General features: G+C 39.2%; 1 long non-coding RNA gene across 1 annotated transcript in view; it reads right to left on the bottom strand.

The window, feature by feature from the left end:
- LOC140642462 (uncharacterized) overlaps positions 1–24,352 on the bottom strand; it is a 159,466-nt gene extending 135,114 nt beyond the window's left edge. The window contains exon 1 of the long non-coding RNA XR_012038885.1: positions 24,290–24,352. This is a non-coding gene — a long non-coding RNA (uncharacterized lncRNA). The remainder of the gene's footprint in view (positions 1–24,289) is intronic.
- Positions 24,353–26,121: the final 1,769 nt, after the last annotated feature.

The following is a 26,121-nucleotide window of genomic DNA, read 5'->3' as shown; positions in this document are numbered from 1 at the left end:
TTTTCAAATTTAGTTGTTTAATAACATCATGCTTGGAGCCACCCTAGACACCTTCAGACCATTGGTCCCCTAGGGCCAAGAGAATGCAGGGACACCAGTCTAGACCTCTGAAAACCGGTGAGTGCTCAAACCACTCCTGGCGCGGCCTACCTCCGGACGTCATGTGATGTGAGAAAGGTAAAATTCTCCTCTCTTAGCTTAAGCAATTACATATTGAGGGTCTTTCACTTACTATGCATTGGTCAAATGTACTTGTACTTGACAAATCCGATTTTTTTGAGAAAATAATTTTTGCACTTTTATTAGAATTATTCACAAATGTGAGCACTGAGTAATGTATAGAACTGTTGAGTCATTATATTGTATACCTGGAACTAATATAACACTGCATGTGAATTATACTTAAATTTTAAAAATAAATTAAAGAAAAAGAATTGTTCACAAATATGAATGGCCATGCATTATCAAGTGTAGGGTCTGACCTAGACAATAGTGTCAATTAATGGAGCGTGTTTTGGCTCACCCTTTGCCTCTCAGAAATCTTACTCCCAGGTACCTCAACTATGATACACTCCTGGGGCTTCCATCCCAAACAGTACATGGGGCATTAGCCAGCAAATTTCTCCATGAACATTGTGGCATATGCTAGACTCATATACCACAATAATGATAAAGCAATAAGAGTAACCTGTACTGAAATTTTCCAGGTATCAAGCACATACGTGCACTGTCTCATTTCACTCTCTTAGCAACCATACAAGGTGGGCACCATAATTAGCTGCTCTTGCTGATGAAAAAAAAAAGTGAGGATTTAGAACAATAAAGAACTTTCCTAAAATCTCACAGACAGTCACTGGTATAGCAGAGAATGAAATGCAGGTCAGCCTTACACCAAGTTCATAATCCCACCACTATGGAGTATCACCTCTATCTGAGATAGAATGTGGATCTGTCAGGGGAATTCCTAGTCTACACCAATTACTCTGTTGATTGAATCAGTGCAAAATGATTTACAGGTTTATCTTCTGGTAATTGAACAATTTGCTTATATTCTATTCACTGTGACATTTTCCTTTTACACTAAGATTTTTCCAAGCCTTAGAAATAAATCTACACAGTGAAGTTTAGGAAGGGAAATATATATATACACATATATAAAATAAAAATAAAAATAATAAAATATATATAAATGTATATATATTTCTTATTCATACTCCATTTTATTTTCTAAACGATTTATGCCTGCTCAGATAAATCCATATACCACAAAAGAATTTTTTAATGATGGTGAAATCATTTCATAAATAGAATACAGCCGGGCGTGAGATCAGCCACAGGAACATGTCCCACGCCATCCTGTACGGTTGACGGAAGTGTGCCTCACTTTCTCAGTTTCCTGGCAAAGGGGGAATGTGATCAGTTACAAGAGGCATAATGTTCATAAGCCAAACCAAACCTGCCATTCCTGAGAACAGCTTGTCTTGACAGGGAGGACTGAGAAAATTATCTTCCAGCATCTTCCAAAACAGAAATAGTGCATCTGAGCACTGAGGGAGAAACACAACATATTTCAATACTCTAATGTTTTCTTCCCGAGTACTATGTTTTCAAAGAAAATCATGCCCAATTTCAAGTATTTACAAAAAATTGGACTTTGTAAATCATTTCACTAGTCTTAGAATAATTCCAATAAGGAATTTTGAAGTATATTTTGCTTGCAGGGTAAAATTTGAATCACTGATACATTCGTATTTGGGGGGAAAGTATAGATCTGGGTTAAATTTCGATATTCTGTGTTATGCAGTACTGACTTCCAGAGGAAAAAAATCACTACACTAGTTGTAATAACAGTGTGATGTTTCAGAGCTCACGTTTAGGTTAAGACAGAGCTAGGTTTAAATTTACTAATAGCAAGTATTTACTAATATTACTAATATTTTACTAATAGCATGATATTTGGATGAGTTCTTATTTCATCTTTCTGAATTTTGGTTCCTTGTTTATGTGTGGGTAGATAGATAAGTAAGTGACTAGGTGGGAAAATGAATGAATGGCTGGCTTATTACCATATAATCCAAGCTAATAAAATGCAGTGAAGAAGAGATAGGAAAGAACTATTCATTGTAACTACATTCCAGGGTATATTTTTAAGAAGTCTTGCCAGAGTAGAAAATAATAATTTTTATTTTTTATCTAAATCAGGTAAAGAAAAAAAAAGTTGGGGTGGAGTTTTGTGGTTCAAGGCAGACAAATCTAAGGTTATGAAAATAAATGAATGTTTTTTAAAGCAATCTGCACATTACTAACTAACTTAGCCTGTATAGTTCTCAATTCATCACAGCCCAATGGTTAATGAGGAAGGTTCTGGAATTTCTTCTCCCCGGACAATTTCAAAACTTTTTGCCATCAAGTAAATCCAGGAACACACATTAGTTTTTGTTCAGTTGGTTTCACAAGTTTGTTTTGTTCTTGCTATGTCCCTTTCTGAACCTATGATTTTGTAATCATATTTTAAAAAGTAAATCTGTGTCTACAGTTTACACAGTTATGAGGAGAGAGTGTTAGTGTTTGGCACTGTGATTACCAGTTAATTTTGTAAAGGCATGTGAAACATGATTTTTGCTGCCTGTGTGACTAATATATAACCTTGACTCAATTTCTTCGTTTCCACCTGAGCAATTTAAAGTGGTTTAATACCTCAGAATTTAATAAAATTTTAACTTTCTTCTAGGGCCTAGCTTTCAAAAGATGGCAGCACAATTATTTCAAGGTGGGCAGAGATGGAGACAATCCCATGTCACTTGTGATGAGTTTAAATTAGCTAATCACAACTGATTTTCCAACTAGCTGGAAAATTTGGAGCAACCCAGTACAAAGTTATCAGAGTTTTAACAAGGAACTAGAGGAAATTCCAAAGATGTAGAAGTCAGTTTCCTTTTTAAGATATTTATTACTTGTGCTGCTTTATTTTTAGAACATGATTAGGGCATTCAAGTTTAAAGGTGAATTGGATGAGGTAAAATAATTGCAATGAACTGCAGAGACTTTAAGTCTCTTTCCACAGTTGATACCACTCTAGAAAAGTGGGCAGACTATTTTTTAAGTTAATAAACTGAAGAGGTTGCTATGACTGGCAACTTTTTTTTAAAGATTTTATTTATTCACGAGAGACACACAGAGAGAGGCAGAGACTCAGGCAGAGGGAGAAGCAGGTTCCATGCAAGGAGCTCCATGTGGGACTCGATCCCAGGACCCCAGAATCACGACCTGAGCCCAACGCAGATGCTCAACTGCTGAGCCAGCCAGGAATCTTGACTGGCAACTTTTAAAAGCAAACCTCAAAGGATATAATTCTTTCCATAAAGACAAGAAAATGTGTGTTCATGTTTCTGTGAGTGTGTGTGTGTGTGTGTGTGTGTGTGTGAGAGAGAGAGAGAGAGAGAGAGAGAGAGAGAGAGAGACGAGCACAGAGTACGAACATGTGTGTGTTGGTGAGAGGGGGAGATCATCCCTACCCATTCTTCCCTCTTTTCTGTAATCTTAGCAATCAGGAAGAAATACAGGATGTGATGGAAGCAACTTAGAGATTTTTTTTTAAGTTTTTTTTGTAATTTTTTATTTATTTATGATAGTCACAGAGAGAGAGAGAGAGGCAGAGACATAGGCAGAGGGAGAAGCAGGCTCCATGCACTGGGAGCCCGATGTGGGATTCGATCCCGGGTCTCCAGAATCGCGCCCTGGGCCAAAGGCGGGCGCCAAACCGCTGCGCCACCCAGGGATCCCCAACTTAGAGATATTTTTAAGAAAGTCTTAAAAATCTACAAGTAAGCCCCAATCTGCCATCTAGAAACCTCCCTCCTAGGGCTTCTCTAGTAAGGAGTAGCTTTTTCTGTTCAGCTGAGCACTTGCTGACCTATTCGATTATTCTTCTGATATCTTATTGGGATAGCTGACAAGCTATTTCCAAGTTTGTGCTGTGATTCATTGAGAGCATTTATCATGCCCTTAACTCCTCAGTTTGCCTCCAAATTATCCCTAGAAGTGTTTTACAGGCAAGAAAAGATTCCATTTAAGAAGCAAAGGGATGTAGCCGCAATGTTAAATAAAAAAGAAAGTTTGGGAATACTATGAACATTACAATTCCTACTCTACATTGTTCATACTTCTATACACACACACACACACACACACACAGAGAGAGAGAGAGAGAGAGAGAGCAAAAGAAATCCTGGGGAGGAAAAAACCACAACAGCATTTCCAAAACTTGTTCCATGGAAAACCAATTCTTCAGTATGCCAAATGGTGCTTTTCTTTCTTTTTTTTTTTAAAGTTGACTAAACATTATGAAATTTTCACATTTTTAAAAAAGTTAAACAGGTTTCTTTACTGCAGGGCTGTCTCAAGCTGCAATATGATTGCAAAACTCCTATAATAAAATATGTGGTTGTAGAGGGGTAACTCCAGTATCCATTAAAATAAAGAATTTTCTAGAATACAACCTAAGGTATGACACCAAGCTTCCAAGCTTCCACTCTAAGGGAAAACATCTTCTCATTTTTTTCTGGATTTCTCCCTACTCCCTGAGCTGGGGTAGAATTTTGGAATTTCAGGCAGTCTTAAGGCATGTGTGTAGGGATGGGATATGGCTGGTGTTGCTGAATGATGGGACCCAGCCTCACTCCCATCCCCAGGTCATTGATACACACCAGTTGACATTGAATTATGGATCACTGTTTTCTTTTGCTCCTCGAAGAATGCTTACAAGGCCCAGTTGAGGGCCAGGAATATTTCATAAAACTGTCCAAGTTTCCTCCTGCCAAGGTATGTCAAGAATCATTTCTCAGATCTTCTGACTCCCTTTCCATTTCCTCTGCCCAACTTGGGTAAATCCCTTTCTTAACTGGCCTGGAGGCAGAGGTTAGAAGGATAACCATAGAACCCGTACTCTCAGTGGAATCCTGGAAGCAGATCAGCTCATGAGAGCCCACTGGTAAATATTCAGGAATTTTGCAATCACATAGATTTGATGTTAGTAGCTTGATATTGGCCATGGTGGAAATATTTACACCATGGTAATCTACAAAAGCCACAAGGCAGGACTTCCTGTCCTTCTTCCATAGAGAGCTCATTGCTAAATATTTGTCTTCACTCCCCTGTACTCTTCTCCTTTCTTCTTCCCCCTTTGAGCTTCTGGCCAAACACTTAAAAGATGTGTAGACTCGTAATTTTTGTCCTACCTGATCCCCCACCATCACCAAGTCAGCAAAGTACAAAGTTGTTTCTTGCTTAAATCGGTGGAAGAAGAGAGTCTGGGTGGCTCAGTGTGTTAAGCATCAGCCTTCAGCTCATGTCATGATGCCAGAGTCCCCAATTCATTGAGCCCCATATCAGGCTCCCTCCTCAGCTGGGAGCCTGCTTCTCCCTCTCCCTCTGCCTGCCGCTCCCCCTGCATGTGGTGTCTCTCTCTCTCTCTCTCTGTCTTCTCTCTCTCCCCCCATCATAAATAGAAAAATCAATCAATATAAATAAATAAATAAATAAATAATAAATAAATAAATAAATAAATAAATAAATAAATAAATAAAATCACTCTTCAAAAAATAGGTAAATAAATGGTAGAAGAAATGGGAGAAGAGGGAAAGATAGGAAAAACGATAAATACAAGTTACTACTTCCAGCTACATGGTAATTCCTGACTTTATCTGACCAAGGAGCCTAATTTTCTCAGAGAATGCTTTACTTTAGTAATTGATGGTGGGAGGGAGAGAATCTTAATTTAGAAAAAAATGGTTAAAATTGCATATGCCCACAGATCGTTCAAAATTATAGAGAATATTTAATATGTCTATTCAATTGGTAAAGAGAATTCTGCAAATCTACACGTTACTCTCTCAGTCCAATTTTTGGTTGTAATGAAAATAGCAGGAACCAATAAAGATAACACTGCACTTAATTCTTTTTCTAACATCTCAACACAGTGGAGTGTTAATACTCCTATTAATACTCACTCAACAAACAAACTTTAAGTTACTACTGTATTCTAGGCAGTGTTCTAAACACCGAGAATACAACAATAAACAAAACTGATAAACAGATATTCCTAAAGAGATGTTCTTTCTACAAGACTAAAAAGTTTTCAACCCTATTCTCCTCTCCTCCTTCCATTCTCTCCTTATACAGGCTCATGTGGTGGGAGTACATACAAGCTTTCTAGCCAATCATGTGTCTTACACAGCACTCATTTCATCATTGAAAAGTAATATTCCCATCCCTAACAAACCTGACATCAAAAAGATATGGATGGATCTTCAATGCATAACACTACACAAAAGAAGCCAGTTGGGATGGAGGATACTGCATGATTCCAATTATGTGGCATTCTGGAAAAGGCAAAACTATTAGAGCAAAGGTAAAAAAAAAAAAATCAGTGCTTGCCAGGGATTTGGGCATGAGAAAAAGAATGGAATAGGTAAACACAGGGGTTGCTTTAGGATAGTCAAAGTATTCTCTATAATATAATATTATAGAGAATACTGTAATGTTGGACATAAGTCATTATACATTTGTCAAAACTCATAAAACTTATAGGACAAACATTGAACCCTAGTATGCAATTTTGAAAAAAATCGTGTAGAAGGTTGGGGGATCCCAGGATGGAATGCAAAATGTAACAAGACAATCTAATTTTGTTACGAATGTATGAAACAACCTCACCAAAGGGGGTGGGAGAAAATGCTAACCTCAGTAACTTTGGAGGTGAATGGAGTCTGTAATATGAAAGGCAAAGGCAACTGCCTTTGTATGTATGTATGTATGTGTATGTGTATGTGTATTCATGTATACTCATAAGAGTATACATGAATTGATAAAGTTGTTTCCGATGGGAATATAGGTTAACAATTCTGAGAATTGTTGAGAATATATACTGAGATTGAACATAAAAGTGGATGGCAGACTGTGGGAGCCAGGTTTCTCACTATTGGAGTAGGAATTTACAGACAGGCAGGAGAGAGGGCCACAGTGATCTATGTGGTGAGAGTTGAAGTTGGAGACATCAGTATGAATTCATGTTTATCTTTTTTTAAGATTTTATTTATTTATTCATGAGAGATGCAGAGAGAAGCAGAGACATAGACCGAGTGAGAAGCAGGGACCCTGATATAGGATCCAGGGATCACAATCTGAGCTGAAGGTAAATGCTCAACCACTGAGCCACCCCAGTGCCCCAAATGCATGCTTATCTTAATATTGCTACAGATATTTTCATGTAGAAACATGTATATACACAGGTTAGCATACACATACTCTTGTTCCGTCAACTGGGAGGGCCTAGAAGCAATGACATGCCCGAAGTAGCAAATACACCAACACCTAGATCTATGTATCTCATACCATTCTCCAAAGGAGAGAAAAAAAAAAAAAAAGGCAACTAGCTCCCAGGAAAAATGCCTAATTCTAAGGATTTGGGCAAGAAAAAGAATGATAAGCCTGGAGCATGTCGTAGTACCAGGAAATTAAGAAGTGTTAAGAAAAAATAAATAAAAAGGAAAATAAAAAACTTCAACCTATACTGACAAGGGAATGTTAAAGGGACACAGAAAAGTAACAAAATACATGGTTATTGAATTATAGGCCAAAATATGAAATAATATTCGTGAGTCTGTACTAACATAAATCAACGACTGAATAAATAAATAGGGGAGAAGAGACAAATCTCCCATGCAGAGGGTACTGTACCTTCAGAGAGATGAAGCGCAATGCTTCCCTCCTCCAGTGTGGCCTACACATAGTGACTTCCTTCCAAAGAGTACAGGGTGGAAGGGGAGAAAAGAGCCAGGTGTACTGTATAGAGTGGACTGTTTACCATTATTTATATAAAAGAAGTTATGCTGTTTACATTATACAACAAATTTTATATGAAAGGAACCACAATGAAAATCAAAGGAAAACTGTACGCTCTGGTTGGAAACTTTAGTCAACGTTGTTCCACATTTCAGAAAATTACTTCCACAATGGTGGCACCATTCATTATTTTTAGGCACTAATACCATATACCTTCAGTTTGATTCTGTAGCTGATACTCATATGGATATGAACAAATTTTTAGCCCACACTCTGTAATATCAACTGTAATTTTTAAATTTTAATAATATTTTATTGAAAACTGAAAATGAGTTTTATGGTTTCAACCACAAATCAGCATTTATTGATATGTCTATTGTGCCAACATATTTTTCTAATGAAGATATGAAAGAGTCCAGATAAAGTAATCTGTTTTTCAAGGTCTTGGAAGAAAAATAAAGGGGCACTGGGGTGGCCCAATGGGTTAAGCATCTGACTCTTGATTTCAGCTCAGGTTGTGATCTCAGGGTTGTGAGATGGAACCTCACATGGGGCTCTGTGCTCAGAGCGGAGTCTGCTGAAGTTTCTCTCCCTCTCCCTCTGTGCACCGCCCCTCCCCGGCCCCCACACTCACGCATGCATGCTCTCTCAAATAAATAAATAAATCATTTTTAAAAAGAAAAGAGAAATATCTTGTTTCTTTTAGAATAATACAATGACAAAATGTAGTAAGCCATAAAATGTTAAAGAAAAATAATCTTAACAGTTATACAACGGGATATGGTTTCACAAAAAGAATACAAATGAAAGCATTTCTTTAATTTTGTTGAGCAATACTATTGTTTTGAAAATAATAAGATATGAGAAATATCAAGAATCAGCTGTGTAATTAATAGCAATTGGGCAAATTTGATTTCCAAATGGATAAAGTAGGATGAGGTTTTATTGCTTGCATATATAAGCATCACATGAAATAAAAAGTCATAGGGAAAATGTCATTTTCAAAATTATGGACCTTAGCTAGAGAGGGGTTGTCAATATTAAAACACTTAAAACTATCTTATGAAAAAAATTCCCTTTTTCCAACTTCATTACTGTGTAAAAAGATGCACAACTATAGCTGGCTGGCTTTATAAAAAAAGTAACACCAAATATTTTAGCATTTAATTACACATTCATCAACAAAGCTCAATGGGCAGGAATTTTTGTGAAAGAATGAAGGAATATTGTTAGAAGTGCTACCAAACTAAGAACAATGCCTTGATTCATAGATTATTTTATAAACCAATAAACCATTGGTAACAAAGAAGAGCTTTATTATTATCCTACACATGGAACTAAAATGGCTTTACACAGAGAATTGTTTAATAAAATTTTCTTCGTTAGTAGATGCTACCAGAAACTTTTTACTTCAAAGAATCAAAAATTAAACACTAAATAATGTATTACTAAATTACATGGTAAATTTTTTAGATAGATTTGAAAAAGTAAATGATTTACTTAAGCTGCAAGACTGGAAGAATTAAAGTAGAAGGATCATCATGATATGTATTAAGAAACATATTTTAAAATAATCTTGATTATTTTTAATCACTGACTATTTTCAGTTGTTCTGCAACAGTTGAAGAACAGCAGGCTTAAAGAAACTGATTTGTAAATACTACTCTTATTTGGATACTATTTTTAAAGGATAATGATTAGATTTAAAGATCTCTGTGATGTCACAACCCCTCATTGCATCATCAGTTCTTTGAAAAGGATTTGGAACACCTTAGCCAACTCTTATGTACAATTTTTTTGGGGGAAAGAGGCTGAAATACTTGTTTTAGCATCTCATGCTTCGCATTCAGCGTGGCAACTTCAAAGATAATGTAACCATTTACAAATATGCAACGTGCCATGTTGCCAAAAACATTTAAAATGCAGAGATCTCCTATGATTTTATTAATAAAGATTACTTCAAAAACACTTCACTTTATTATAATACTATATATTTTGAAAATTTTATAAAGGAATAATATGTTATAAAACTTCTATCTTGAAAGTATTTATTAAATTTGGGGGCTGTTGCTGTTGCTGGTTTTTTTTTTATCTTACTCTAAAGGACTATTACACAAATTTTCTATAGTCTCTTTTCTAATTTTCAAGCCAATCTCTATGCACCATCACCTTTGAAGGATTTGGTTGCTGAGATCTTTTTTGAAGACTAGCGACAGAAAAAAATTTGGGCACTGGAGGCGGGCCTGGGTGGCTCAGTTGGTTAAGCATCAGTCTCTTGATTTCAGTTCAGGTCATGATGTCAGTGTCCTGGGATCGATCCCATCAGGCTCTGTGCTCAGCAAGGAGTCTGCTTGAGATTTTCTGTCTCCCTCTCCCTCTCGCTCTGCTCCTGCTCTCTCTCTCTCTCTCTCTCTCTCTCTCTCTCTCTCAGATAAATAAATAAATATTTTTAAAATTTTTTTTTAATGTGGACACTGTGTTTGACTGCAGACCCTGACCCCTTCTATACCAGCCCTAGTAGTTTATCCAACCCCCTCCAATATTTCTCCATGCCCCTCTGGGTGTAAGAAAATAGTCAGAGAGAGGATAGTAGAGGGAAGGGAGAAGTCAAGTTGCCTGACAGTATTCAGGGCCAACTTGAGATCAGTGCAATGAAATGAAGCTGACACTACTTCTCATGATTATGTGCTTTTTCCCACCCACAGTCAGCTGCTCACATCTAGGCAGAGTCAGGAGAGAGCTGGATTTAACCAGAGTTTGGATTTGGCTGAAGTATAACCTTGGAAGAGTAGGTCAGGGGAATTGAGTCTGTGCACAACAGATCACAGTGAATGTAATAACTGTAATCACTGCTTACAGATGATGCCATCGCTGTCCTTGCATCTGTCCATGGCCAGAATCAACATTAGTTTCAGAGGATTTATGTCTATGCCCCTGAAACAGAAGTCATCCTTCCACTTTTAAAATTAAATATCCCTTTTTGTAGGAAGGAAAGGAGGAAAGTGGTGCTTGTGTTAGCAGTGAGCACGGATTTGTTTGTATTCTTTATGTAATTTACATAAATAAACTTTTACAAATAAATCTCACATGTAATTCACATAAAAATAAGATTTTTATTGCAAAGTCCTTTTTTTAGATGAGAATTGAGTCACATAAAGTAACAGGCCCATTAGTCAAGGTGACTTGACCGCTCTGTAGCAAGCTTCTTGGCAGAGAGGGGCAAGGAGTCAGTGCCGGAAGTCAATGGAAACCCCAGTCCCATCCCTTGTTTCACAAAACCCCTATTTGTTTTTAATTTCAAAGTAAATAAGTCAATTAAACAGGCCAAGATAATGTCACCTTTTATGTTTGAGAACAATGCTGCTGTAAATCATGTTGTTTAAGGTCATCCCAATGGTTAGATTGTTGCCCAGTTTTTATTTAGTGTCCCATTTGCCCCTCATCGGCAGTTTCCAGTAATAAGACACGGCATTTACTCTTTAAATGAGACACCTGTTGGTGTCAACTCCTCAAGAAAGACACTAGTCAATCCAATGGCAACATAAGCACAGAATGAAAAACACTTTAATCTATCAAGTGGGGAAGGGAACTCAATTGTATTACTCAAAAAGAATTTCAGTTTTCAGATTAAATCTACTAATGCACAAAAGAGAAAAATAAAAAAGGTTGTAAAATCTGAAGGGACCTATGATCTTTTAACAATTGAAAGAGAGATAGCTCAAAGGAAATCATCAGTAAGGACTGGATAAAAGGAGGATTTACAGTTTCACTCAGAATTTCAGCACAGGCATTTGCCAAAAACAAAAATCTCTCCTAGGAAAAAAATGAAAGTATATCAGAACAAAATATTCAGGTGGTTCCTAAAAGTGGTATTAGATAACTATTTAAAATTGAACTTACTAGTGACTTCAGTCAAATACCTAATCACATATTTTTACTTTTTTCCCTTTGAAATACTCCTGCCAGGGAAGATAGTACTATTCCAGATATATGGATTGGCTAAAATACTTTAGAACAAGGATTGGCTAACCCACCTCGTCTTTCATATGACCTGTGAACTAGTTTTTACAGTTTTAAATGTTTTCAACAATTTCTTTAAGAAATTTTTGTGACACGTGGAAATCATATAAAATTAGACATTGGTGCCCATCAGAGAAGTTTTATTAGAACACATGTTTATACATGTCACACGGCACAGACCAGCAAATGCTTTCCTCAAAGGGTGAGACAAGAAATAGGTTAGGCTTTCCAAGGCATACTATCCCTGGCACAACTATCTGCCCTTGTAGCATAAAGGCAGATGTAGACAACACAGAAATGAATGGGTGGGGCTGTTTGCCAGGATAACCAACTGGATTTACAAAAGCAGATGGCGAGCAGAATTTGTCCTATGGGCCTGTTTGCCAACTCCTGGTCTACACCTACTTTTGCACTACCATTGGTGTAGTTTAGTAGGCGCAGCAGAGACCATATGGCCTGCAAAACCTGAAATTTTCTATCTGGCCTTTTAAGGGAAAAGTCTGTCAACCCCTATCCTAGAATATAAGGGAGATCGGGGACCTTGTCTTTCTGGCCTATGACAATATTCCCAGAATTTAGACCAGTCCCTGGCACATAGTAGGCACTTGTAATTACTTGGTAAGTGAATGAACAAATGACTGGAGGAACAAATACACATGAACTTGATGTGCCTGAAAACTTACTGTCCCATCATGCAGCCCATTCCTTTCTGGAACAGCCCAGTGTACTGCTCTGTAGTGAAGTTGAAATGTGTGTCTAACTTCCACCCAAGAGCCCAATTATGGATCCCTTCATTACTTATAAAATCCTAGTCTGTCTGAATGGATAAAGAAGATGTGGTCTATGTATACAGTGGAATATTCCTCAGCCATTAAAAACGACAAATACCCACCATTTGCTTCGACGTGGATGGAACTGGAGGGTATTATGCTGAGTGAAATAAGTCAATCGGAGAAGGACAAACATTATATGGTCTCATTCATTTGGGGAATATAAAAAATAGTGAAAGGGAATAAAGGGGAAAGGAGAAAAAATGAGTGGGAAATATCAGAAAGGGAGACAGAACTCTAGGAACAGAACAAGGGGTGGGGGAAAGGGAGGTGGGTGGGGGTGGGGGTGACGGGCACTGAGGGGGGCACTTGATGGGATGAGCACTGGGTGTTATTCTATATGTTGGCAAATTGAACACCAATAAAAATAAATTAACAATAAGTAAATAAATAAATAAATAAATAAATAAAATCAATTTAGAGAAGAAAGGAAAAAAAAATCCTAATCTGTCTTCTACCTGCAACTTCTTCAAATATTTGAAGATGATTTTCACATCCCTTAACTGTCTCTTTAGACTGAATTATCTAAAGAGTATCTGTAAGGCGCCATCCCACGATATGATTTTTGAGTTCCTTAGAAGATCAGGGCCCCCAGTGAAGATTAATAATCCACAAATGCCTTGTTTTCAAAAACCGAACCATGAGATTAGGAACAAAGGGTCAGTGCAGCCAAAATCTGCTCATGTGCTACTTTGTCACTGCCATGCACGTGGCAACCTTATTCCTCTTCAAATGCCCAGTAAATGATTTGCCATGAGTTTTAAAGGATTTTTTTAAAGATTTTATTTATTTATTCATGAGAGACCCAGAGAGAGAGGCAGAGACACAGGCAGAAGGAGAAGCAGGCTCCATGCAGGGAGCCCAACGTGGGACTCGATCCCAGGACCCCAGGGTCACGACCTGAGCTAAAGGCAAACGCTCAACCATGAGCCACCCAGGCGTCCCTAAAGTATTCTCATCACACAAAGAGCTTACCACACACACATTAGAGAACTCCTCATCTCAGTTTTATTATTTTTATCCTATCTAAAAAGTTATCTATAAACCATAGATACAAAATTATGCTTAAATAACTGATTTTATTCAGCAAATTTGTTTCTTAAACAAGTCATGTGCACTTAAAATGTGACAAATAGCAAATAAGGATAACTTTTGGTTATCCTTAATTTTCTCATTAGCATTCGTACAAGAACCACTTCTTACAGAAACGCGTTATGCACCCTGTGGTTGCCTTGGTTTTAGTTCCAGTCTTTAGAAACACTCAGCCTATTTTTAGTTGCATTCCAGATCCTATAGCTACATTCAGGGGCTTACTTCCTCATTTATATCACTCTCCTAATCTCCTCTCCCCCGAGGCTCTCCCATGACCGAGGACAATTTTAAGCCACTGTGCTCTGTCCTATTACAGTGAATTGAGACAGATAATAGCGTTTCTTTCTTTTTTTTTTTTTTTTGATAATAGCATTTCTAAGATAATGAGACATCTGTAATATAATTTTGCTGTTAATCAATGTATCTTTTACAGCAGATGGGCCATTATGCAATATAATTAACCAAGACATATTGAAAAACCCAAATATCACTCTCTCACCTAGAGAGCTAGAGGGAATTGCAGGAGATTGTTTGACTCTAATGGAATCTGATGGACCCCAACTATAGTCTCTGGGCCCCTCGTAAACAGAGATTCTCATAGTTTGATTCTACTTCCAGGAGAGGATGCTCAAGCGTTTTTCAGGTTCTCTTCCTCTACTGGGAGAGAAGCAAAGAGGGCATTTACCCTGAATGGCTTTGATCTTGGAAACTCATTAAGAAGTGCTCTACAGAGGGACACCTGGGTGCCTCAGTGGTTGAGCATCTGTCTTTGGCTCAGAGCGTGATCCCAGGGTCCCAGGGTCGAGTCCCACATCAGGCTCCCCTCGAGGAACCTGCTTCTCCCTCTGCCTGTGTCTCTGGCTCTTCCTGTGTGTCTCTCATGGATAAACAAATCTTTAAAAAAAGAAGAAGAAGATAAAGAGCTCTACGGAAATAGACTGCAGGGCTAGTGATTATGTTCCCACTTCCCTCACTTAGAAACACTTTCCCAAAAACTCAAGAAAAACAGATTGCAGCTTCAGGCCACTAGCGAGAGTGGTGGGAAGAATGAAGACATTGGATGGAGAAACACCTGAAGCTGAACCCTCCGTCTGCCACTTGCTAGCTCTGCCAACATCTGGGGAAGTTTCTGTGTTACTCTGGGTCTCAGCTGCTGCTTCTGACACAGGACCACCTACCTTGCAGGGCTACTGTGAGGATAAAGTGACGGAAGCTTGTAAGACACCTGATTCACCCAACACAGGTGCCCAGCAAGTGTCAGTTCCCTTCATTGCCAACGAATGTGGAATGATCCCCTTCTCTGGGTTCTACTGAGAACAAAAATAAAGAATAGGGAGAGGCTTCCTAAGACATAGGATTTTCTGTGCTAATATCTTGAGTAAACCAGGACACATTATTCAAAGGGCTGCATTTGGGGGCGCCTGAGTGGCTCAGTCGGTTAAGCATCTGCTCAGGTCATGATCAGCTCAGGTCATGATCTCAGGGTCCTGGGATTGAGTCCTGTATCTGGCTCCCTGCTCAGCGGGAAGTCTGCTCTTCCCTCTCCCTCTGCAGCTCCCCCTGCTTGTGCTCTCTCTCTAATTAATAAATAAAACCAAATGAATGAGAACATATAATGTTTGTCCTTCTCCGACTGACTTACTTCACTCAGCATAATACCCTCCAGTTCCATCCACGTTGAAGCAAATCGTGGGTATTTGTCATTTCTAATGGCTGAGGAATATTCCATTGTATACATAAACCACATCTTCTTTATCCATTCATCTTTCGTTGGACACCAAGGCTCCTTCCACAGTTTGGCTATCGTGGCCATTGCTGCTATAAACATCGGGGTGCAGGTGTCCCGGCGTTTCATTGAATTTGTATCTTTGGGGTAAATCCCCAACAGTGCAATTGCTGGGTCGTAGGGCAGGTCTATTTTTAACTCTTTGAGGAACCTCCACACAGTTTTCCAGAGTGGCTGCACCAGGTCACATTCCCACCAACAGTGTAAGAGGGTTCCCTTTTCTCCGCATCCTCTCCAACATTTGTGTTCTCATTCATTTGGGGAATATAAATAATAGTGAAAGGGAATAGAAGGGAAGGGAGAAGAAATGTGTGGGAAATATCAGAAAGGGAGACAGAACGTAAAGACTGCTAACTCTGGGAAACGAACTAGGGGTGGTAGAAGGGGAGGAGGGCGGGGGGTGGAAGTGAATGGGTGACGGGCACTGGGGGTTATTCTGTATGTTAGTAAATTGAACACCAATAAAAATAAATCTAAATAAATAAATAAATAAATAAATAAATAAATAAATAAATAAAACCTTAAAAAAAAAAAAAAAGACAAAGGCCACGTGTGATAAACTATTCCAAGTTTTAAATACAGGACTATTTGTTCCTTCCTGATGTTGTGAATAATGCTTTCTGTTGGCCTGTGGAGTAGAGTTGAAAACTAAGTATTCATTATTCTGATCATTTGATTTTGATCTCACTTAATAGAAGATGATAACTGCTTTTAGAGTAGTGATTCTTAATGGGGGGCAGTTTTGCCTCCCAGGGCACATTGGGTAATTCTGGAAACATTTTGTTATCACAACTAGGAGAGTGGGAGGGGGTGACTGGCACTGAGTGTGTAGAAGCTAGGGATGCTGAACAGGCAACAGTGCATAGGACAGCCCTTCGTCTCCCCTCCCCCCCCCACCCAACACAACAAAAGAATTAGGTACTCCAAACACCACTAGCACCAAGGCTGAGAAACCTCCTTTCTTCAGGCTAAATAACCCCATCCCCTTCACATTTCTTCGTAAATATACATACAGAGAGCTCATACACAAAAAACTAACGTGGTATGCCCCCACATCTCCCACCATCAGCACTTCACTTTCCTACAGCTCAGTGATTGCGATAACATATGCGTGTTTTAGAATTTGCAAAGTGCTTATATGCAATATCTCACTTAACTCTGACAACAACATCGCGAGCAATCTATGATTAAGAATTCTCAGTATACAGATGTAGAGACCTTTTATCCAAGACCATACTTTTAAGGACTGAGCAAGGTTCAAATCAGACTTTTGACCCTAAATCTCACATGCTTTCCGCTGCCTCCTGCCTCACTTGGCCTCATTCTGAGCAATGCTATTCTCAGTGGGAAAGACCCACAAAGGCAATGGATCCCCACAGAGGATGCAAATGAAAATCACCCAGGGAGATTTTTAAAACACAGGCTGATGGCCCATAAAATCTATTGTTATCTGAATCCCTAAGGACAGTGCCAAGACTTGTATATTTCCCAAGAGCACCCCACGCGTGTTATTTCTTGTGTGTTTTCTTGTTCTGAACACAAATCAAGTAATAATAATCCAGGAGCATTTGTGTGTTAGCATTCCATAACCCCCACCGCCACAAAGAAAGTGAATTTCTAATGGCAATTCAGACATCAGGGAGCCTTGAGTATGGTGGAAATAGTTTTGTGTTAGTCAAGGTTTTTGACTACTCCAAATTGACTGCTATTTTACCTACTTTTCAGACTTTTTTTTTATTCTAGGCCAAAACAATTTTTTAAATGGGGCTATATTTGTTGTTTTTTTCTGCATATCAACTATATCTTTCACATAACATTATACACAATAAATTTCATAACAAGAAACCTAATACATTAAAAAGCAAGACGCTGGTAAGAAAAGTCCATTAAAGGCCCAATTAACATGGAAGGTGGCGGGATGGTTATTCTACAGCTCCTGTGTCTGTACTTCAGGTCCCTCCAGGACCACTTGTCACTTTTCAATTTCATTTACGTGGCTAACTCACACGTGGCCCTCTACCTGGTCTTTTTTTCTTTTTAAATCATAATCCCCCCCAAATGGCCAAATTTAGGTTTATAATGGTCTCTACAGATTGCTTATTCAATATTCAAGTACCTTGTTACACAGTATTCTTTCTGTGATCCAGCAGCATGGGCAATCCCTGAGCACCTGTCAGAAATGCAGAATCTACATTTTTTTAAAGATTTTATTTATTTGTTCATGAGAGACACAGATTGGGGCAGAGACATAGGCAGAGGGAGAAGCAGGCTCCCTGTGGTCCCTGCAGGACCCTGGGCTCACCACCTGAGCCAAAGGCAGATACTCAACCACTGAGTCACCCAAGTGCCTCAGAATCTACACTTTAACACAGTCACTAGGGATGTACATTCAAGTCAGAGGAGCACTGTTCTAGTGGGTTTTCAGTCCATGGAAAGGGGCTTCCCTAATCCACTCATGCTAATTCTAATAGCTCAACTATTCTGAATCAGAAACCCTGGGGGTGGGGCCCAGCACTCTGTTTTAAGAAGCCCTTCGAATGATTCTTGCTGGATATGGTAATGGTGAAGCTGGTACTCCACAAGAGGAGAAGAGGACAAGGCTTGGAAGAGGTTTTATTATCCTCACAGATCCCATACAGAGCCACCGCACACCATGCAGGGTCACAGGGGAAAAGACTAGGTGGTCAGGAGGCAGGTAAAATATATGATTCATGCCTTTTTAAAGAATAAAAATGTATTTAGCAGAATATATTTTTCAAAATATTTCCCACTCCACATATTCTTCTCCATGGTGACCTTGTCATCTCCCAATTAAAGATGGCATCTAATTACCCTCTTTTGACATTGGACATTGGGGCTGGACATTGTAATTTGTTTGACCAATAGACCATCATGGAAGTAATATTCTTGGACTTCCAACACTAGTTCATAAAAAGCTTGGAGGTTCTGCTTGAGCCTCATGAAATGCTCTGTTCTAAGCCACTTCCCACTTGAATCAGAGCCACCGTGCTGGGAGAAGCCCAAGTGACACAGAGAGGCTATATGTAGGTTCTCTGGTTCACAGCCTCAGTTGAGCTCCCAGCTAACACCACCATCAGCATTCTCAACCACATGCAGGAGTCAACTGAGATCACTGGCCCAGCATAGTCTTAGGGTGACTGCAGCCCCAGCTGACATCTGACTGTAACTGCATGAGTGACTCCAAGTGAAACCTTGCCAGCTCAACCCAGTCCATCCACAGAACTAAGAGAGTATATATAGCCCCTGACTTTTGAGGTGCTTTTGAGCAACAATAACTATCTGGAACAATGGAATGTAAGAAAATATCTCCAAATGGAAAAAAGTGTGGTATTAGTGAGTTAATAGTAAATAAGAGTTGATTGAAAGGGTACAGGGTAGGCAGAGAGCAGGGAAGATCAGGAGCACAAAAGAAGAAAATAAAAGCATTTAAACAATGTCAGAACAGGAATATATTGTCTCCTTTAGAGAATCAATGAGATATATGGCCATTACAAGTTCAAGTTAAGTTTAGAAGGACAAAAAGTACATAAGTCTAGTCTGTAGTAAACCTATTTGCTGATAGTAAATTGTCTGAAATTACCAGAAAACCAGATATTTAAGAATAAAGAAATGTTAAGAATGCAGTTGAAAAAGAAAATATTTTCTAAGTAAAATTATGAGTAGACAAATGAATATTTCTATTCCTACAGAGCTCTACCTACTTTGAAACCTGGAGCATGGGGGATCCCTGGGTGGGTCAGCGGTTTGGCGTCTGCCCATGGCCCAGGGCGTGATCCTGGAGTCCCGGGACCAAGTCCCACATCGGGCTCCTTGCATGGAGCCTCCTTCTCCCTCTACCTGTATCTCTGCCCCTCTCTCTCTCTCTCTCTCTCTCTCTCTCATAAATAAATAAAATCTTAAAAAAAATAAACCTGGAGTAAAGATTCTGTGACCATAAATACTGCATCAGAAAATTAGTGAAGACCATACAGCCCCTTTGGCAATGATTTCTAGAGGACAGTTTTCCAGGTGGACAGGTAAACAAGAACATTTCCAAATGTCAGTTCTTTACTCCGCTGGATAAATACAGCACTGTATCAGAAACTCAAGCTGTGACCCTCTCTTTTCATATTTAGTATTCTTTCAAAAAAATAATGATTCTGAAATTGGATTTGGATGACAATTGCTTTTGAATCAAAACACACACAAAAAAGAATATTGCACAGTGTATTCTTGTCCCAATTTTTATCATGAAACACTGATTCCATAGTGGTTTTCACCATCAAAATATAATTTTATTACATTAGAGCCAACTTGCAAAACATATAAAGCACAGATGAATGTTATTTCAAGGTGCCATTTCGTGATCCAACTTCCCTTTTCCAATTCTTGAATTAATCTCCAAACACTGGTCCACGTATAACAATTGTTTGGCACACATGCTGCTACTCTCCTCTATCTGTGTTAGGAATCACTAATCAATTTTGGCTTTTCTTCTCTCTAAGCAGGGCACAACCTCAGAATTCTTCTCAACACACAATGACCCAGGCTACTACCAGTCAATCAGAAGAAAACTTTTTGTTTCCTTGAATTTCCCACCTTGATGTTGAATCAGGATAATTATCTCTCTATATATAACTATATTTATCTTCATTACTAGCTTTCTAAATTTGGTGGGAAGAAGAAGAAGAGAATCTCCTTACTGACTATATGCTGTGAGATATTATTTTATAGAAAGAATTTTTGTTTTGTATAATAACTGATTTCCCTTTTAAAAACTGCAAACTCTCATGTTACCATATATCATGTGATCCGGACCCCATGGCAGTTAAGATCAAAATGGTGATTCTTCATAACAAACATCAGAAATGTTCTTATTTTTAAATTTTTTTCAACTCATGTAAAAAAGATTGCTGGAGAATTTCTGGAGGATTTCTGGAGAATTTGAAAAATAATAATAAATATTACTTTTTAGAGACATGCATTAACTGGCACTGTACTGTCTAGAACTTCCATGGCAAGAGTCTGGGATGATTTTTCAACCCATAGAATCCATCCAGAGAGCTACACAAGTCTGTCACTAGGGTCAGCTCATAACCCTAGTTGAGTAAATAGGTATATTCAAAGTGGACCTGGGCAAATTAATCAATACAGGGCAAAAAGTAGCCATTTTTTTTTCAGTTATTATTTTTAAGGTACTTTGCTAGTCATCATGGAGAATAGGAGGTATTAAAGTGAGTTTTTCACTACTTTAGTTGGTAATAAATTGAAGAAGTTAAACAATTATCTAAGCAGCATGGTGATAAATAGTATAAGCCCAGGGGCCCCAGTTATTTTCCACAAGGACTGAATTTTTACCTTCTGAAAGTCTCAAGAGAAGCCAAGAGTGATGACAAGAGCCCTGGTACTCGCAACCTACAAGGTCAATGTGTTTCAAATATAGAATCTGTCTGGACCAAGGGAGAGAACATAGAAGACTCCTAACTCTGGGAAACGAAGTAGGGGTGGTGGAAGGGGAGGAGGGCTGGGGGGTGGGGGTGACTGGGTGGCGGGCACTGAGAGGGGGCACTTGACGGGATGAGCACTAGGTATTATTCTGTATGTTGGCAAATTGAACACCAATAAAAAATAAATTTATTATTTAAAAAAAAGAATCTGTCTGGATTGCTACTAAACTCTACTTGGACAAGAGTGAGGTGACTGAGCATCTCTAAGCATTAGTTTTCTCATTGGTAAAATTGAAATAATATTAATAGTCACCTCATAGGACTGCTACAAGATGAACTATGATAGGGGAGCCTGGCTGGCTCAGTCAGTAGAGCATGCAACTCTTAATCTTAGAGTTGTAGGTTTGAGCTCCACATTGGTGTAGAGATTACTTAAAAATTAAAAAATATATATAAAGATGAAATAAGATAATGTATGAAAGAGGTTAGCATGGAGCCCATCATGGAGTGGGTGCTCAATAAATGTTTTATTATCATATCAGCATTATACTGCCAGATGCTCCAGCAAATTGCACATGTTGAAATGGGAATGTCATGGAGGACAGTATTCTTACAACTGTAATTGGTTTGGAGGTTGACCTCTCAGCTGTTTGATAATCATCTATAGATAGTCAATTCCATAAATGTAGACAAAAACCAATGTGACCTGATGTAATCAAGAGCAGTTTTATGCTGGAAATAGCACTTTCACTGTGCCTTAACTAATGTGTAGACACAGGATAGGTAGAGAAGAAAATACAAGCAAGAATACCTTGGGGTACAAGGTGTCTGGAAAACAGGTCATGCATTTGTAACTCCAGAACCTTCTGGAGCCATCAGAGTGAAAAAGGCTTGGGTGAGTTGCCCTGGCTGCTGCCAACACCTATCTGGCCCACAGCAGAAGAGGCAATCAAAGAGCATACGGGGGCAGAGGGGGTTTGGATCATTACAATACATAAGTGACTTGGCACATAGGCAATAGGCCTTCAACCTTAGTTACACACTCTTGAGAGTGTGTGAGCTCAAAATACGAAACAATGAGCAAATCTAAAAATCAACATTCACTAAGAATCTACCAAGGAAGAGACCAAGAAAAATAAAACATACTCCATTCACTCAAGTTTTCTACAATCTACTTAGAGGCCCAATATACAGGTGCACAAGGTGGCACCCAGATTTTGTTACCAGGTAAAAGTGCAATAAAAATTCAGGAAGGAAAGAAATTATCCCAGGCTGGGGTAGTCATTGGAGGATCCATAGAAAAGGTAGGATTTCAGGTGTGCCAGGAAGGAATACACTAGGCTTTGTTTAGGCCAAAAGGAAAGCCAGTTTGGTGCAGGCACAGGTATAGTGTATCAGTAAGAAATGCAGCTTCAATGTCACAGAAGGTAAAGGCAGGAGAGCTATCAGATAGAAGACAGCATAAATGAGGGGAGGGAAGTATAAAGAATCTGAAGGAAAAACCAACTCATGTCTAGATGCTTTATAGGAACCATCTCATTTAACTTAAAAAAATTCTGGGATGTCTGGGTGGCTCAGTGGTTGAGCATCTGCCTTTGGCTGGGGGTGTGATCCCAGAGTTCCGGGCTCCTTGTGGGGAGCCTGCTTCTCCCTCTGCCTATGTCTCTGCCTCTCTCTCTCTGTCTCTCATGAATAAATAAATAAAATCTTTTTAAAAATAATAACTTACTAAAATTCTGTGAAATAGCATCATTTGGGGCTCTCTAAGAATACCCTCAGATTCAACCACATATAAACCACATCATTAGTTTAAACTACCTGGTGTGGCTCAAAGCCTCAGGTAAACAAAAAGGCTTTTAATAAGCAGGATTTTCTGGGGCACTTGGGTGGCTCAGTGGTTGAGCGTCTGCCTTTGGCTCAGGTCATGATCCCAGGGTCCTGGGATCGAGTCCTGCATTGGGCTCCCCGCATAGAGTCCGCTTCTCCCTCTGCCTATGTCTCTGCCTCTCTCTGTGTGTCTGTCAGGATTAAATAAGAAAAAAAATTTTAAGTAAGCAGGATTTTCTAAGAGCCTAGAGATTATTTCTAAGAGGTCAGGCAAGGGCCCCACCTTTCTCTGAAATGTTCAGGGTTTGGACAATGTAAACCTGTTGAGCTAATCCTTCCCTGAACAAATAGATATTATCTTATAGTTAAGCAAATGGATTCTCTGAAAGGTTAGGTTACTTTTGCAATATCTAGTGGATATAAATCTGTACCCAGGATTCAAGTCTACTTTTGTTTGGATCCAAAATCTGCCCTTTCCACTATAACACACTGCTTCCTCCACAGGACACTGAAAGTCAAACAGGTAATCAGATATACTTCTGAAAAAATCCTGGTGTCAATACAATTCTAAAGCAAGGAAATGGCACATGGAAATCAGCGTTCTATGAGGGCTTCAGAGGTACTCTTCAACACTAAGGGGGAAAAATGATTTGCAAAAGGGAAGAGGAAAAACAGTTACCAGCTAAGAGATGTTTGCAGCAATCCAGGTATACCAAAGAAGGGATATGCAAGACATTTCCAAGAAAAGAAATCACAGGGCTTCGCTAAAGACTGGATACTGGGATTTGCCATGACACGGATGCAGCTAGAGTGGATGATGCTTAGTGAAACAAGTCAGAGAAAAACATATACCATATGATTTTGCTCATATGCGGAATTTAAGAAATAAAACAGATGAACTTTGGGGAAAGGGGACAAAAAGAGAAGGAAGCAAACCATAGAGGACAAACTGAGGGCTGCTGGAGGGGAGGTTGGTGGGGAATGGGTTAAACGGGTGATGAGCATTAAGACTTATTCCTCAGCCCTAAAGGTAAGATACTGGAGGAGACATTCACCAATGACCAAGGCACTGGTAGTGTTATTTCCATGTGAAAAAAAATGTTCTAATTCATAGCAATCCTGAAACCCAGTACAGAAAATAAAATCAACCACAGGAGGTTGCACATCTATTAAATTATAAAACTATATTCTTTCCTCATCCTTCTCTGGCAGGGTCACATCTCAGAATGAAGTCAGTGGTAGGCAGTAGTAGTAGTAGTGACACTTCTAGGTGAGTGACTATTTTTGCGTTGAAGCACGTTGTACAGTGATCTAAGGAACCCAAGTTATTCTGGAATAAAAAATACAACTTCGACCCAATCTGTTTACATAGGAGGAGATAGTTTGCAGCCAGGAAATGCCCCTATTAGACACCCCCTTGCTTTCTCTGCCAGGCTAGTCATTACCTTGCTCTGCGGCATCCTGCGCAGTGATCTGAGGGCTCTCGCTGAAGAAAATCTCTGACTTATAAATCTATAAATATGGGACCAGAGAGTTTATCATATCCAGGAAATGTCATGAGAGTAGTTATTACAGGAACTATTGGCCCTCTGGGAAATTGCAGGATTTCTTGGATTCAATTTCTGAATATGAGCCAGAGACAGATCCAAACCAAGCAATATGGATTGGTGACTAGAGAAAGACTCACTAACCCTTCTTCCCTGAGAATATTTTTACCAAAAGGCCCCAATGATTTTGATGATTTGTCTTACCACGTATAGTTCAGTTTCTTAAATACAGAGCATAGCAATTACCCTGTTCTACCGAACACATCACTGAAAGTGAGTCAGAATTCACATTCTTCTGCAACAACCCCTGCAAGATAAGATGTAGATTTTAAGGGTCTGCCTGCTTATTCCTTCTACCTCCTTCCTGGTCCTACCCCCCAGACGCACCATGAGTCAAGCCACTAAAAACTCCGTCGTCTCATTTGAGTCCTTGCACAAGCTGTTCCCATTGCCTGGAGTGTCTTGGCAGGCCTCCAGCTTTTTTGAGAGGCTAATTCTTACTCATCCTTCAGAATTTCGCTCAGAGCCACTGCTCCAGACTGTCTTCTCTGGGCTCCCAGCTCCCATCTGAGAGGTCATTCCCCTTCTGTGCTCTCCAGGCAATCTGTGCTCACCTCTCCCACAGCACTGATACTGAACCAGCCCCATGTCCAGTACTACCACCAGACCATGATTTCTCTGAAATGAACCATGGTATCTACTCCTCTGAGGTCCCCAGGATACCATACAGGTAATATTTAGCACCTAACAGTCGCTAATAAGGGCTATGAAATGAATATATGGATACATACAATTCAATACCTTTAAAGCCACAATCTGTTACTGGAAAATATTGGGAGCCCAAATAGACACGTCATAATGAGGTGGGATCCAAGTACCATATTGGCTTCTACGAAAGATTTCTCTGCTTCCAATCTTGTCCTCACCATCCATTTGGACTCTGCCACAGAATACTCTCTCTGAACAAAAGCCATCCTGTGCATGGTCCTTCATGATCTGGCCTGGATTACTTTTCTGGTTTTGCCCCTCCCCCGATATCCCACTATGGCCTTATTAGTCCACTTGCAGTTCTCAGGGCACATCATGACCGCTCCTTCACAGTGCCCACTCACAGGAAGCACTTGGTCATGGTTTGTTTAACAAGGAGAGAAGGCCAAGCATGTTGTAACGTACTAAAGCTCATAGATTGCAACCGAGGGGGAAAATCTTAGCTACATTTGGGTTTAATAACGTACTATATACTAGGCACTGAGTTAAGTACCATGATAACAAAGGTGAATAAAGCATGTTCCCTGTCCTCACAGAATTTACTGAATAATGGGGTAAAAAAGACACATAAATGGATCATTTATTTTTAATGATGAATGCAATAAAATAAATTGACTATAATAAAATTATGCACAGTTCAGAAAAGACTTCATAGAGAAGAAGATTCTTGGGCAAGTCTTGAAGGATGAATAAGTCTATCAGTTTAAGAAAGGGTGCCTCAGAGGGCACTTGGGTGGCTCAGCTGGTTAAGCATCTGACTCTTAATTTCAGCTCAGGTCATGATCTCAGGGTCCTGGGATTGAGCCCCACGTTGGGCTCCATGCAGAGCGTGGAGCCTACTTAAGACTCTCTTTCTCCCTCTCCTTCTACCCCTCCCTCAACTCGTGTGCTTTTTCTGTCTATATTAAAAAAAAAGAAAGAAAGAAAGAAAGAAAGAAAGAAAGAAAGAAAGAAAGAAAGAA

This window comes from Canis lupus, chromosome 11, assembly GCF_048164855.1.
Source record: "Canis lupus baileyi chromosome 11, mCanLup2.hap1, whole genome shotgun sequence".
Lineage (NCBI taxonomy): Eukaryota > Metazoa > Chordata > Mammalia > Carnivora > Canidae > Canis > Canis lupus.
Note: the sequence above shows the minus strand (reverse complement) of the source record. Positions and strands in the feature narration are given on the sequence as shown.